Genomic DNA, 13,534 nt, shown 5'->3' with positions numbered 1-13,534 from the left:
TAGATTATACTATTATGACTTTTTTAATTTAATGAATCTACAACCTAGGCTTTCAATCAACAAGGATCCTATAGTGATAAATGTTTAAGTCATAAGGAAAGAGAAAGAAAGACTATAAAAAAAGCATGTGAAGAAACTTTTAAAAAAGCAAACTTTTAAAAAGACCAAGACCATTTAATATAAGGGCAAAAATTCTACCTATCAAAACTTTACATGAGATTATCATATTAGGGTAATAATAATAATAATAATAATAATAATATTAGCACTTTAAAATGTATTTTTGAATTAATTTAATTATAACAATAGAATTGAACATTACAGGTTCTACTATTTATCTTTTACAGATGTATACATAAAAATTCTAAGAAGAATCAACTACAAAGAAAATGTCAGAGACAGTAGTCAACCTAGGACTCTGCCAACACTCTTTCCAGTATTATTTTTTGCTTCTCTAATTTGCAGATAGACAACAAGTGCTGGAAAAGACCTTAGCTATCAAATACATACATATGTATATTTTTACATATGTATATGTATGCCCATCTATGTTTGTATAATTTTTATTACTTTAAATATATTTATTAATATGTTCCAACTTCTTTTTTATCTGATTATAAAGTTGACCTTAAATCATCCAAGAAAAGTTGATCAAAATATGCTCACTATGTTTTGTTTTGTTTTTTGCAAATCATAAAGGACTTTAATGATTATATTCTTACATGGGAAGATGCTTCTGATAACTTTATTTGAACTTTCTCATTTATTATGGCAGAAAAGAAGAGTTTAAGGAGACAAAGTACAGATGGTGAAGTAGAGGAAATGGGTTTTTTAAATTTTTTTCTTCTAAGGCAAATGGGGTTAAGTGGCTTGCCCAAGGCCACACAGCTAGGTAATTATTAAGTGTCTGAGGCCATATTTGAACTCAGGGACTCCTGACTCCAGGGCCAGTGCTCTATCCATTGTACCACCTAGCCTCCCCATAAACTGGGGAAATGTTAAAGAGAAATATGTTCCTTTAATTACTATGTTCCCTCTACATAGACCATTTGCCTCACTTTGACATTGATCTCCATTCCCTATCCCATTGTTCAAGCTAAGAGATGAGGTCAATGAACTTTTAATAAAGTACCTTGCCCCTCAAGTTATATTCCTTCCCCTAGACACAAAACTACTATTAACAAAACAAAAGATTCCTTCCTTATCCTGAAAGGATTAATTCTTTGATCCTTTACCACTCTTCTACATATTCCTAACTCTTTGACTTATCACCACTCATCAACTTATCTCTCTGTACCTAGTCTCTGCTCTCAAGCATCCTGTCCTCATCTAAGTCTTCCTATGTCTCTTTACAGATTCTCCTTAAAAGCTTGCTCAGGCTTCAGTTGAGCTACTTGTTTTTCTATGAGGCTAGCCTGCTCTGAGGTTCATGATCCCTCATTCCTTTGCACTTCTTTATTCTCACCATGTTTTTTAAAATATATTGTAATATAGAAGAATATCAAATAGATTTTAGGAAGATTTCCATGCAAAATGATTAAAAGGAGCAAAATATTTTGTTTTATTTATTTATGTAGTATCCTTACTAGGCCAAAGAGTCAAATATATAACTATCAGTGTATAAATGTTTGTAAGCACATCATAATTATCTGTGCCATTTGCCCTCTTACATTGATTCAAATTGGTAATAATAGTAATAATAACAGTAATAATAATAATAATAATAATCTAGAATTCTTTCCTCATATAACTGTTAATTAGCTTAGTTATTATTTTCTCCATTTTACAAGTAAGGAAACTGAGACTCAGAAATTTTAAAATGACTTTCCTATGGTGACATAACTAGATGTCTAAAGAGAAGATAATAAAATCCATGTTTTCTGATTCCAAGTCCAGTGATTTCCCTTCTGTGCTGAGTTACCATTTAAACCTTCAATTATCTAGTATTGACTCTCTTCATTCCTAAGGGGATTCACACTTTAGGTAAGAGTGGGGCTCAATGACCTCTAAATTCCTTTCAAGTTATGACATTCTGTGACGCTAATTGTCTGACTTTCCATCACTAGTGGAAGCAAATAGGTGAAGATTAGGGATATGATTGAGCTTGTATTTGACCCTCCCCTTGTACAACACATACACACACACACACACACACACAAACACACACAAATATTGAATGGTCTCTATTACTAGCCAAGAGAATCTTCTTTTAAGGGTATTTATTTCAAAATAAAATTATGCCATGTCTATATTTGGTTACTGAGACACTTAGGACTTCACTGGTGAGCCAGAAGCCACTGCCCTTTAGTAACTCAGAACAACTGTTATATCAACAAATCTGCCCCAATAAATTAGAATCTTAATACCTGAATGCTCAGGGGAAGAAAAGAAAAAGGGTGAACAGGGTCAAACAGGAATAATTGGAGGTCTTTTAGAAGGGGGTGAGTTTGAAAAAGATTCAGTATCCCAAGGCATCCAAGTCAGATGCCTACGTGTTGAGAAGACTGAGGTGTGATATCTGAGTATCTCCAGGCTGCCACAGAAGGGGAACCTTCACCTTCACTGTGGCTCTGGGACTCTGCCTCCCTGGAGGGTCACTAAGTGTTAATTGAGGATGATGATTTGGGCATGCTGCTTTCTATTATCTGAAGTCAGTGATGTGTTACAGGGGTAGAGAAGGCTTCCTTGTAGACACATTTTGGAAAGGACCAAGTGCACATGATTCAAACAGGCAAGGCCTCAATGACCTGTCTTCCTATCAAGAATCTTCTCGTGGCTGGAATAATTATGGCCCAGGAGAGAGCTGGCAGGATTGATAATGGGACTTGGTAATGACCCTCTTTGTTTCAACAAATTCGTAAAGCAGTTCCTGAATTTTAAAAAGCGCTGTGCAAATCGATTTGTTAGCTGATAAAAAGTGAATGGTAATTAGCTTATAATAAAATGGCTCATTTCCATGTCAGCTGGTATGATGTGAAGGGAGGAGGAAGATTTCTGAGGACTAGATCACCCCATGTAAACTTCTTCCATTATAGATTGTTGCTAGGCTCCAGTTATCACTTTGGAATATAATTAGAATCAGTTGGGTTTTTTTTTTAATTGAATGGAATATGACAGGTTTAGAAAGGATCTGGAAAACATTCCTGTTCCTAAAGAATCTATCTATTCATTTTTCATAGGATTTTATTACTTTGATAAAAACACTATTTAGTATGTCATTCATTCAATATTCAAGGAAAAGAACATCTTCAAAAAGAAACACTTCAGTGTAAATAAGTGAATAATTTTAGGGGTGAGATGGCGGCATTTTCCAAAATTTTATTCTGAGTAAGTCTTTAATAAATTGTCATTGAACAGTTTATTGGTATTTTTTATACCACCATAGTATCTTCAGCTACTGAAAACCCAGAATAGAAAGTCCTTTCAACCAAGGTTCTTGGTACTTTCAAATGGTTCAATACCAGAAGATAACACTTTTATCAATGTACATGATGTTTAAAAATATATATTAGCATTTACCTTTGTATCCTTTGAAGCACTGAGCCTTTCCATCTGACTAGCATTTGAAACCTCCTATATCCATTCATATTTGTTGATGTATTGTTTCCCCCTTTTAAAACATGACTTCCTTGAGAGCAGGGAACATCTTAATTTTTGCTTTTATCCTCAGCACAGTTTTGAAAAATAACAGGAATTTAATTAGTTTGTTTTTTCATTCATTCTTTCATCCATCCATCCATCCATTCCTAGAAGAAGGTGACTAACTAGTTTGGGGATATTTGAGGATGAATGACTAAATGAGAAATCCCAATTTGACTGAGAAGACAAAGATAATGAGAGCAAAGATGGGAAGTATTTTTGCCTAGTTCATTTCAGGAGTCCTGGCTTGAACACATGATGACGATGATGATGATGATGATGATGTTTGTCTTCATTCTTGAAGGGAGGTTATGCCATAATGATCAAGAGAATTAGATTTGAGTGAGGATGTGCTGTGCCAAGTCACAAGTCTGCCTTTCTCCTCCAAAGTTATCCAAGTCCAGTGATCAGATATGAATAAGGATGGAGATGGATAATGGAGTTGACTCTGTATGTTAGGCAATCTTTCCACAAAGCTACTAAATGGCAAATGCCCAAGGCCAGATTTGAGCTCCTATCTCCTGATTCCAGGGACAGTGTTCTCTCCACTGTACCACCTATCTGCCCCTATCCACTCCATCTATCTGTGAACATAAATGAGGATACTGTTGGCAAAACCTGACTTTTCTGAAACATGGGTTCCCATGTTTACCAATATCTGAGGAGGCAGAGAAGAACCTTTATTTGTGAATGAGATTATGCATTCATGCATAGGATAGTCCAATGTTCTAACACAATATTTTTAAATTAGTCCAGTATCCCCAAAATATCTCCACTGTCTGGTACATGATTCATCTTTCTTATGTGTCTTTTGACTCTAACAGACCATCACATTCTGGTATCTCAGTGATTATTGTATTCATTTTGTTGTTATTGTTTCATTTTGTTTTTATAAAGAATTAATGCAAATAAGAGACAATGAACTCAAAGAAATTTAGAATGCGCAAGGAAACATTATACTGAATATGCAAAGACTAGGTGATTCCCACATTTAATTCTTTTCTTTTAATCTGTCAAGCCTCCAAATTTGGATATTGTATAGCTTCCATTGATATCTTCCTACAGGATTCAGGAATTTTAGCTGCATGTTCTTATTCCGTCAGTTTCACTAGTGATTACAAGAGCTCTGCTCAGAATTCTGCTTTATCTTGGTATCTGTTCCCTAAACAGATTCATAGAACTATATACTGATACATATCTCATACAAAGAGGATATCAAGTCTTTCAACTGGATCTCAAGAATTGTGTACTTTTTAGCTGCCAACATTGAAAGAATCATTAACTCATTGTCTAACCATTGTTCTTTGAATGTACAAATCATTGACAATAATTACAATTGATTAGGATTAAATTACATATGAAATGGGAGAAGGGGTTCAACTGGAAAATTTATCAGGATTAGGAATTTCTTGTGTGGAGACTTTTTCTAACCTTATAAATCAACAGCTTATCTATACTATACAGTTATAGAGATTGTATGAGGGACATCAAGTAGTCAGGTAGTTAAGTCTATTGCAATATTGCTAGTATGTGTCAGAGATAAGAGCTGAATACAAACCTTGGTGGTTCTTCATGATGACCATTGACTCCAAAAAGGGAGATGTTGAATTGGGACCATTTACATTCATGTAGTAGAATTAATCATGTTTTTAGGGTTTTTTTCAAGGCAAACAGAGTTAAGTGGCTTGCCCAAGGCCACACAGCTAGGTAATTATTAAGTGTCTGAGACGAGATTTGAACCCAGGTACTCCTGACTCCAGGGCCGGTGCTTTATCTGCTACGCCACCTAGTTGCCCCTAGAATTAATCATGTTGAAACTACCTGACACCAATTTAACAAACCAGATCTTGAAAGTGATAATCAGAGGGATTGAATTTGTTGAAGTTGGGGACAAGTTCAAGAGCTTCACATCTCAAGATGTGATATGGAGCTGCACCATAATGTAATAGAAATAACATAGAACTGGGACTTAGTGAATCTAGATTCTAACTTCCACTATTCAACTTCTACTTTAGATTGCATTCTCTTATGAGGCATAGGATGTCTTAGGGTCAAACACTTTTCTCAATGAACCACAGATGCATCATGAAATGAGATAGTTGAATGAGATGAACTCTAAGGTTTTTATTCCCAGATCAACAGTACCTAGGATATTCTATATTCAGTGTAAATATTCACAGACTTTTAGAAAGGAGAATATTTGACTTTTAAAATTCTTCACTTCATAAGAAACCAAAAAATACAGTTGCTACCTTTTATCTCTGGAGATAAACATATTTTATCAATTTAACATCATCATTATCATCATATCATAATGTGCCCACATTAATAAGACCAACAAAAATGACTTTGTTTACAACTAAGCTATTGTTCTTTTTAAAAAACTATAGTCAGTTTTCTAATGATTTTGTTTTTCAATAGGTCTTTATAGTAGAAAGGTCATATATTATTAAGTTGGTTTTCAGATAGGAATCAGTCACAGGTAAATTCAACTAATAGAAACTGTTTTAAAAATTTGTTTCCCCCTCCTCAGAACTGGTCAAATTGATAATTTAGTAATTGAGTAAATGTAGTTCATCTATCTATCTATCAATCTATCTAGCTATCTACTCACACACAAAGATTACATATATATATATATATATATGTATATATATATACATATATATATATATATATGTATATATACAAACATATCCCTAGAAATATATATTTGAAACTAAGTTCTAGTGTACAGAGAAAGCAAAATGATCTTAAATCTTTTCAAGGCTAAAAACTTACCTTTCTTCACTCCTACAGTTATCATCTTTTCATCTATAACAAGATCCACTGGAAACCTCTTTTAGCTATTTAGGTAGTGCTGAATCTAAGAGATAATTAAAAGTCAATAAAAATTTAAATGCCTAATTGTAACAGGCAATGTGTAAATGCTGAGGATAAAAATACTAAAAAGGTAATTCTTGCCTTCAATAAGTTTACAATTTAATAAATGAAGAAAAAAGAGAATACTGAAAAAGTATATGGGAGGGGAGGTTTGGAGTAAAGCAAAAATGTTCTCTGTATAGAAATTAGAGTGATTGAATTCAGATGTCTGAGCTGGGATTCCTCCTTAAATAGATGTTTTAGAATTCATGACTCTAATCAGAGAGGCAGAGGGTAGTATAAGGTCTGAGTACCAAGACTGACTCCATTTTTTCAGGATGATGAAGTTTCCCAATAATGACATTCCTAATAGCTATGAAACTCATCAAATTGTCTTTCAAACTGCATTGAAATCAGTGTTAGCATTTGTGCAACCCAAGATATCTTGAACTCTTTTTATTTTCTGTAATATCATTAAAGAGTTTATTTTAATTGTATGTTCTAATCTTTAATTGTTTATATAGGGGTTTAGGATGTTTTCAGATAAGACTAGTACCTCTGATATGAGAGCTGCTGAGCCCTTTTCAGGATTGCTTTCTACCTTTGGTGTCCACTTGATCTGCCTAACTCTCAACTCTGGCTTCAAGATGTCCAGTGGCCACACCCCAGCAAACCATTTCAGTAGACCAACTAAATCAAGGGGTTTCAAACTGTAAGTGAATTAGGTAGATATCTTGGGTATCTGATCCAAGCATGTGAAGAATTCCCCTGGTAGAATGAGCATATGAGAATAATTTGTTCCAATTTCCATGAAGGCAATTAAAGCAGGCACTGTGGAGTGCTTAGATTTTGGCTAGACATTGAAGATGGCCAAGGTCACCCATTGAATCTTGAGTCAACATCAATTGTCTTTACTCTGTCTTGCCATTGGACTATGATGACTCTGAAGAGAGAGAGAGAGAGAGAGAGAGAGAGAGAGAGAGAGAGAGAGAGAAATTCATGGCTTGATGCAATTAAGCCTCACTTAAATTCAATGAATGAATCAAAAAACATCACTGATACTATTTTATCACTTTTATCAGTTTCAAAGTCCTTTGAGGGTAGGTAAGTGACAAACAGCAGATAGAGATACACTGGGACACTGGGAACTGTAGTCATAACCCCACAGACATGTGGCGCAGGCCATAGGGTCATCTTCTCACAGGAAGCAGCAGTGGGATTCAGCAGACTCTTGAGTATCTGAGCAACCTTTTAAAGTCACACAAATTAAGTGATTTGCCCAGGGTCATACTGCTAATACGAGTCAAGTATCTGAGATTTGATATAAACTCAGGTTCTCCTGACTCCAGGGCTGGATACTCTATATACACTGTGCCCCCTAGTTGCCCACAGTTTTATCTAGTCAAACAAATGACTAGAGGTCTTGAGGCAAAAAAGATCACAAACTTTTCTCAAATTGTAAATAGCTAAGAAGCCCATCTCACTGGCTTATAGTCTGTGAGTGCCCAGAGGTATCTTGCCAATAAGAAAGAAAGACCAAGGAAATCCTGAGAGGAAGGCTGTGTTGACAATTAGTCCATTGAGAGAGAGCTTAGGTTTAATCAGTTTGTCACATTCTCTTGTAAGCTATCACATGCTTGTGCTTGCCTGGTGGGGTTGAGGATCTATGGTACCTTGCTGATACTGGAGGAAGAGAAACCAATTTAAAACCTAGAGCTTTCTGCAGCAGCAGCCAGACCACCTCTGTTACCTATTAATCAAACCATAGGGTGGAACAAATCTGGTAAAGGCAAGTGAAAAAGATGACTTAGCTCTCACTATAATAAACATGATAGTGCAACTCACATCACCAATTGTGGCTGATGTGGCACTCTTCTATACTGAAGGACTAGTGGTACTTAAGGATCATCTCCAAGTGTGAGGAAAGATTAAAAAAGGTGCCCTAAAAATCATCTGCTTACCCAAACTTGGACATGATTACTGTGACTGGTGGGAATACCACCCTCCTGTAGAACCAAAAAAATACAAAAACTTCTGCAAAAATGATTCCACTTACCATCAGTACATGAGATGGGGCACATTCCTAGCAACACAAAATTCAATAGACCTTAAGAAATAAAAACCTCATGTGAGAATTCTGAAGGTACAGCAGTACTGAATGAAACAAGGCTGGCAAATGAAGGCCAATTTTTTGAAATGGTAACTGGATACACATTTTTCTGAAGTGGCTGCCATGAAATGGGAGCACCATGAAGTTGGTGTAGGTTTTTCAATCAAAACTAATCAAGTCACCAAACTTGTGTGTCTACCAAAATGAGTGAATGACAGATTCATAATAATGCCATTGTCATTTATAGGAATATGCCACACCGCTATCATTTGTGCCTACGGTTCCACTATGACAAACCCTGATGAGAGCAAAGAAAAATTTTATGAGGACCTGGAGACCCTTATCATCAATCTGCCAAAAGAGGATAAGCTTATAATTCTGAGTGACTAATGCTAGCATAGTCTCATATTACCAAACATGGCAGGGAGTACTTGTGAGGAATGGAGTTAGAAACAACAAAAGCAATTTTCTCATCACAAACATTGTCTTCTATTTACTCAAATGCAAGAAAACTTCCTAGATGTGCCCTTGCAGCAAACACTGGCATCTAATAGTCTATGTAATTGTAAGAAGAGAGTCACAATATTAGAGTGATGAAGGCAATGTGTGGTACAGAATGCTGGACTGATCACAGACTTAATTTCTCCAAATTCTCCAAATTCTCCAAATTCTCCAAATTCAATAGAAGTAGCAAACTAAGGTAAAATGACTAACAGAAGAATTAATGACAAGAGAGAGAGGCAACAGTTTGTTGCTAATTTAGAGAGAAAGTTAAATTAGCTCACTATTGGCAACAGTGGAGGGAAAAAAAGGAGTGAGCAGCTTTCAGACATTGGTGTGCAGCACTGACTTTTCTCATCTATGTCAGAACCTCACAAATATCATGACTGGTTTGATGAAAATGATGGGGAAATACAGAAGTTGCTAAATGGAAAACGAGAATTCCACAGGATTTATGAGTGGGATAGTTCATCTACTTCTAAGAAGGAAGCATTTAATTCTATCAAAAGTAAAGTACAAGCAAAGCTTAAGGAGATGCAGGATTCTTAGTTCAGTAAGAAGATACATGAAATTCAATTTTATGTGGATAGTAACAATTCAAAATTCTTTTATAATTCATTGAAGACTATTTATGAGCCAAAGACCTAGGGTGCATCTCAACTATTCAGCACTTCATTGATGAAAGATAAGATAATGATGCTAGAGAGATGAGAAATGTTAAAACCATTAAATATTTACATCAAGTTGAAATCAATCTTCGATAGCTGATGTTCCAATTGACAAAAGTTTTGAATATCATTTGGCTCCTTTCATGTGGCAAAGCATCTGGTTCTGATTCTATTTCAGATGAGATTTACAAGGTAGGGGGTTGCTCATACCAAAGCTGACTAAAGTTTTCTGGGTTATATGACTTGAAAAGGTTATTCCCCAGGAGTGCAAGGATGCCTTCATTGTCCATCTATATAAGGCTAAAGGAAATGGACTTAGGTTTTATTCTTACCATTGAACTGAATTAGCTGTGTAAAAGGAATATTACATATTTACCTTAGTTTAGCCATTCTTAAAGTGTGAGAGTCAGAAATGATTCCCTGTAAGACACCTTCTTTCATTAAAGCTATAATTGTAAGATTCTAATTCACTAAATTGGAGAGGCAAAGGAATTGTTCTTCAGGAAAATATCCAGAGATGATTTGTATAGAACTAGTTAGTCCTACTGGATTGTTTTCAGTCACTGAATGGAACCTATGGTCCTTCTCTGTTTCCTTTCTGGATTTTCATCCAAGTCATATCAGGCAGCTAAGTGATAGAGCCCTGGCTTTACATTCAGGAAGACTGTAGTTTGAATCCAGTCTCAGACAACTTGCCACTTACTTAGCTGTGTGATCTTGGGCAAGTCATTTAATCCTGATTGTTCTGCATCCAGGGTCATCTCCAGTCATCCTGATCCCTATCTGGCCACTGGACACAGATGATTCTGAAGGAGAAAGTGAGGCTGGTGACTTAGCTCAGCATTCCCTCACTCAAATCCAATTTATGTGATGGTCATGGCATCACCTACCTGATGATAATTATTCTGTCACTATGCACATCCAACAAGAATCTGTCCTAAGTCTTCTTCTCTTCAATCTCTAAACTACAAAGTCCTGAAGTTTGAAGCTTTGCAAACTTTACAAGATTTATTTAGATTAAAACTGCATTTCACTTGATCCTCTTACTTTCTATGAATTCAACAATTATCTCTATGTAGATAGTTCTTTATTATTTGTCTAGTCATAGCCTATATCCTGGCCTCCACTAGAGTATCTACAACTACATATTTTAAAATGGATGACCCATTGACATTTTAATCTCAATATTACCAAACTGAATTCATTATATTTTCCCCAAAACATCTTCTCTTGTTAACTTCTTTACTTTTGTGGAGAATATCATATTATACCTGGTGTCTAAACCCTCAACTTAGATGTCATCCTCAGTCTTTCTTATCTCTCATTTTCATTCCTGTCATTTCTACCTTTATAATATCTCAAGTACATAACCGTTCTATCTTCTGGTGCTGAAACTATCCTGTTGTAGGTCCTCATCAACTCATATCAGAAATACTTCAATTCTCTTCATGTTAATCTTCTTGGTTCAAGGTTCACCTTACTTTTTAGTACATCCTCCACTCAACTGTCAAATTAACCTATCTTAAATACAAGTTTGACAATATTACCAGTCTTTCTCTTTAATCAAGTCCAATGACTTCCTATTCCTTAATTATCAAATCCAAATAGTTTTTCGAATTAATATTTTCCTTAACATGGCCCACTTCTAATTTTCCAATATTCTTTTTATGGCTTCTAAAGTTTGTATTTTTTCTTTTTTTTTAGGTTGCAAGGCAATAGGGTTAAGTGGCTTGCCCAAGGCCACACGGCTAGGTAACTATTAAATGTCTGAGGTCAGATTTAAACTCAGGTACTCCTGACTCCAAGGCCAGTGCTCTATCCACTGTGCCACCTAGTCACCCCATTACAGTTTGTATTTTTAAAGTACATTCAATATCTTATTTTCCCCAGGTACATACAAACAAATTTTGCATTCCTTTTTAAAACTTTGAGTTTCATTTTATCTCCCTTCCTCCATCCCCTGTCTTTCTTACCCCATTGAGAAAGTAAGCATTTAGATATAGGCAAAATATGAAAATATGTGTAGTCATCCAAAACATTTTCATAATAGTGATGTTGCAAAAGAAAATAAAGATTAAAAATCTCTCAAGATATATAAAGAAAGTTTTTAAAAAAATATTCTTCAATCTGTATTCAGATACCAGTAGTTCTTTCTCTGGGGAGGAATAACCTTTTTTCATCATAAGTCCTTCAGTAATCTGGGATCATTGTATTGCTGAGAACAGCTTTCAAAGCTTACAATTTTGATGTTACTTTTGTACCTAGTACATTTTAGTTTGCATCAGTTCATGTAAATCTTTCCAAACTTTTATGAAAGCATCCTGTTCATCATTTCTTACAGCAGAATTGTATTCCATCATTATCACATATCATAATTTGTTTAACCATTCTCCAGTTGATAGACATTTCCTTGTATTCCAATTCTTTGCCATCAATAACAAAAGAGCTATTATTATTATTTTTTTAATATATAGGTAGTTTTCCTTTTTGGTATCCTCTTTTGGGATACAGACCTAGTAGTGGTATTGATAGGTCAAAGGGTTTTAGCTGCATAGGGCATAGCTATGAATTGCTCTACAGTCAATTTACAAATTCACCAACAATGCATTAATTTCTCATTTTTTCCCACATCCACTCAAGCACATGTCATTTTCCTTTCATGTTCTATTGGCATATCTAAGAGATATTAGTTTGTAAGAATTGCTATCTTTGATATTTTTCCATTCAATAGTAAGTTAAAACATTTTTTCATGTGTTATATTTTTGATTACTTTCTCTGAAAACTGTTTATATCATTTGATCATTTTTCAGTTGGGAAATGACTCTGGTTTTTTATAAATTTTACTCATGTATCTATATATTTGAGAAATTAGACCTTTATAAGAAAAATTTACTCAGTATTTTTCCCCACAGTTACTATTACTAGATGTATTTCCCTCCATCCTTTTCTACCCCCCAATCCATTCTTTCCCCTCTTATCCTATCACACATCAAAAGTGTTTTGCTTCTGACTACCCCCTTCCCCAACCTGCCCATCCTTTTATTACCACCCTCCTTTCTGTTATTCCCTTCTCTTCCTACTTTCTTATAGGGTAAAATAGACTTCTGTATAGAATTGAGTGAGTATGTTATTCCTTCTTTGAGTTATTTCTGATGAGAGTTAGCTTCTCTCATTTCCCCTTTTTCCCACCCACCCCCATTCCCTTGACTATTAAATATTTTTCTTGCCTTCTTTATGTGAGATAACTGACCCCATTCTACCTCTCCCTTTCCCTTTCTCCCTCCATATTCCTCCCTTACCACTCAATTTTACATTTTTAAGATATCATTCCTTTATTTTCATCTCATATCTGTGCCCTCTATTAATATTCCTTCTAACTGACCTAATAATTGAAAAGTTTTTTGAATTTCCTGTATCATCTTCATATGTAAGAATGTAAATAGTTGAATCTTATTAAGTCCCTTATGATTTCCTTTTCCCATTTAACTTTTTATGCTTCTTTTGAGTCTTACATTTGAAAGTCAAATTTTTTTGTTCAGTTCTGGTCTTTTCATCAGAAAAGTTTGAAAGTCCCCTCTTTCATTGAAGATTCATCTTTCCCTTTAAAGATGCTAAATTTTGCTGGGTGGTGATATTTTGTTGTAATCTAGACTCTTTTTCTTTCCAGAATATTAACTACCAAGCCTTCTTATCTTTTATTGTAGAAATCATTAAATCTTGTTTTATCCTGACTGTGACTTCACAATACTAGTA

The 13,534-nt window shown here is 34.9% G+C and overlaps 1 pseudogene; it reads left to right on the top strand.

The window, feature by feature from the left end:
- Nucleotides 1-7,034: 7,034 nt before the first annotated feature.
- The window catches only part of LOC141499082 (nucleobindin-1 pseudogene), a 51,558-nt pseudogene continuing 45,058 nt past the window's right edge, over nt 7,035-13,534 (top strand).

Source organism: Macrotis lagotis, chromosome X, assembly GCF_037893015.1.
Source record: "Macrotis lagotis isolate mMagLag1 chromosome X, bilby.v1.9.chrom.fasta, whole genome shotgun sequence".
NCBI lineage: Eukaryota > Metazoa > Chordata > Mammalia > Peramelemorphia > Peramelidae > Macrotis > Macrotis lagotis.
The sequence above is the reverse complement of the archived record's forward strand: the minus strand, read 5'-3'. Positions and strand labels throughout refer to the sequence as shown.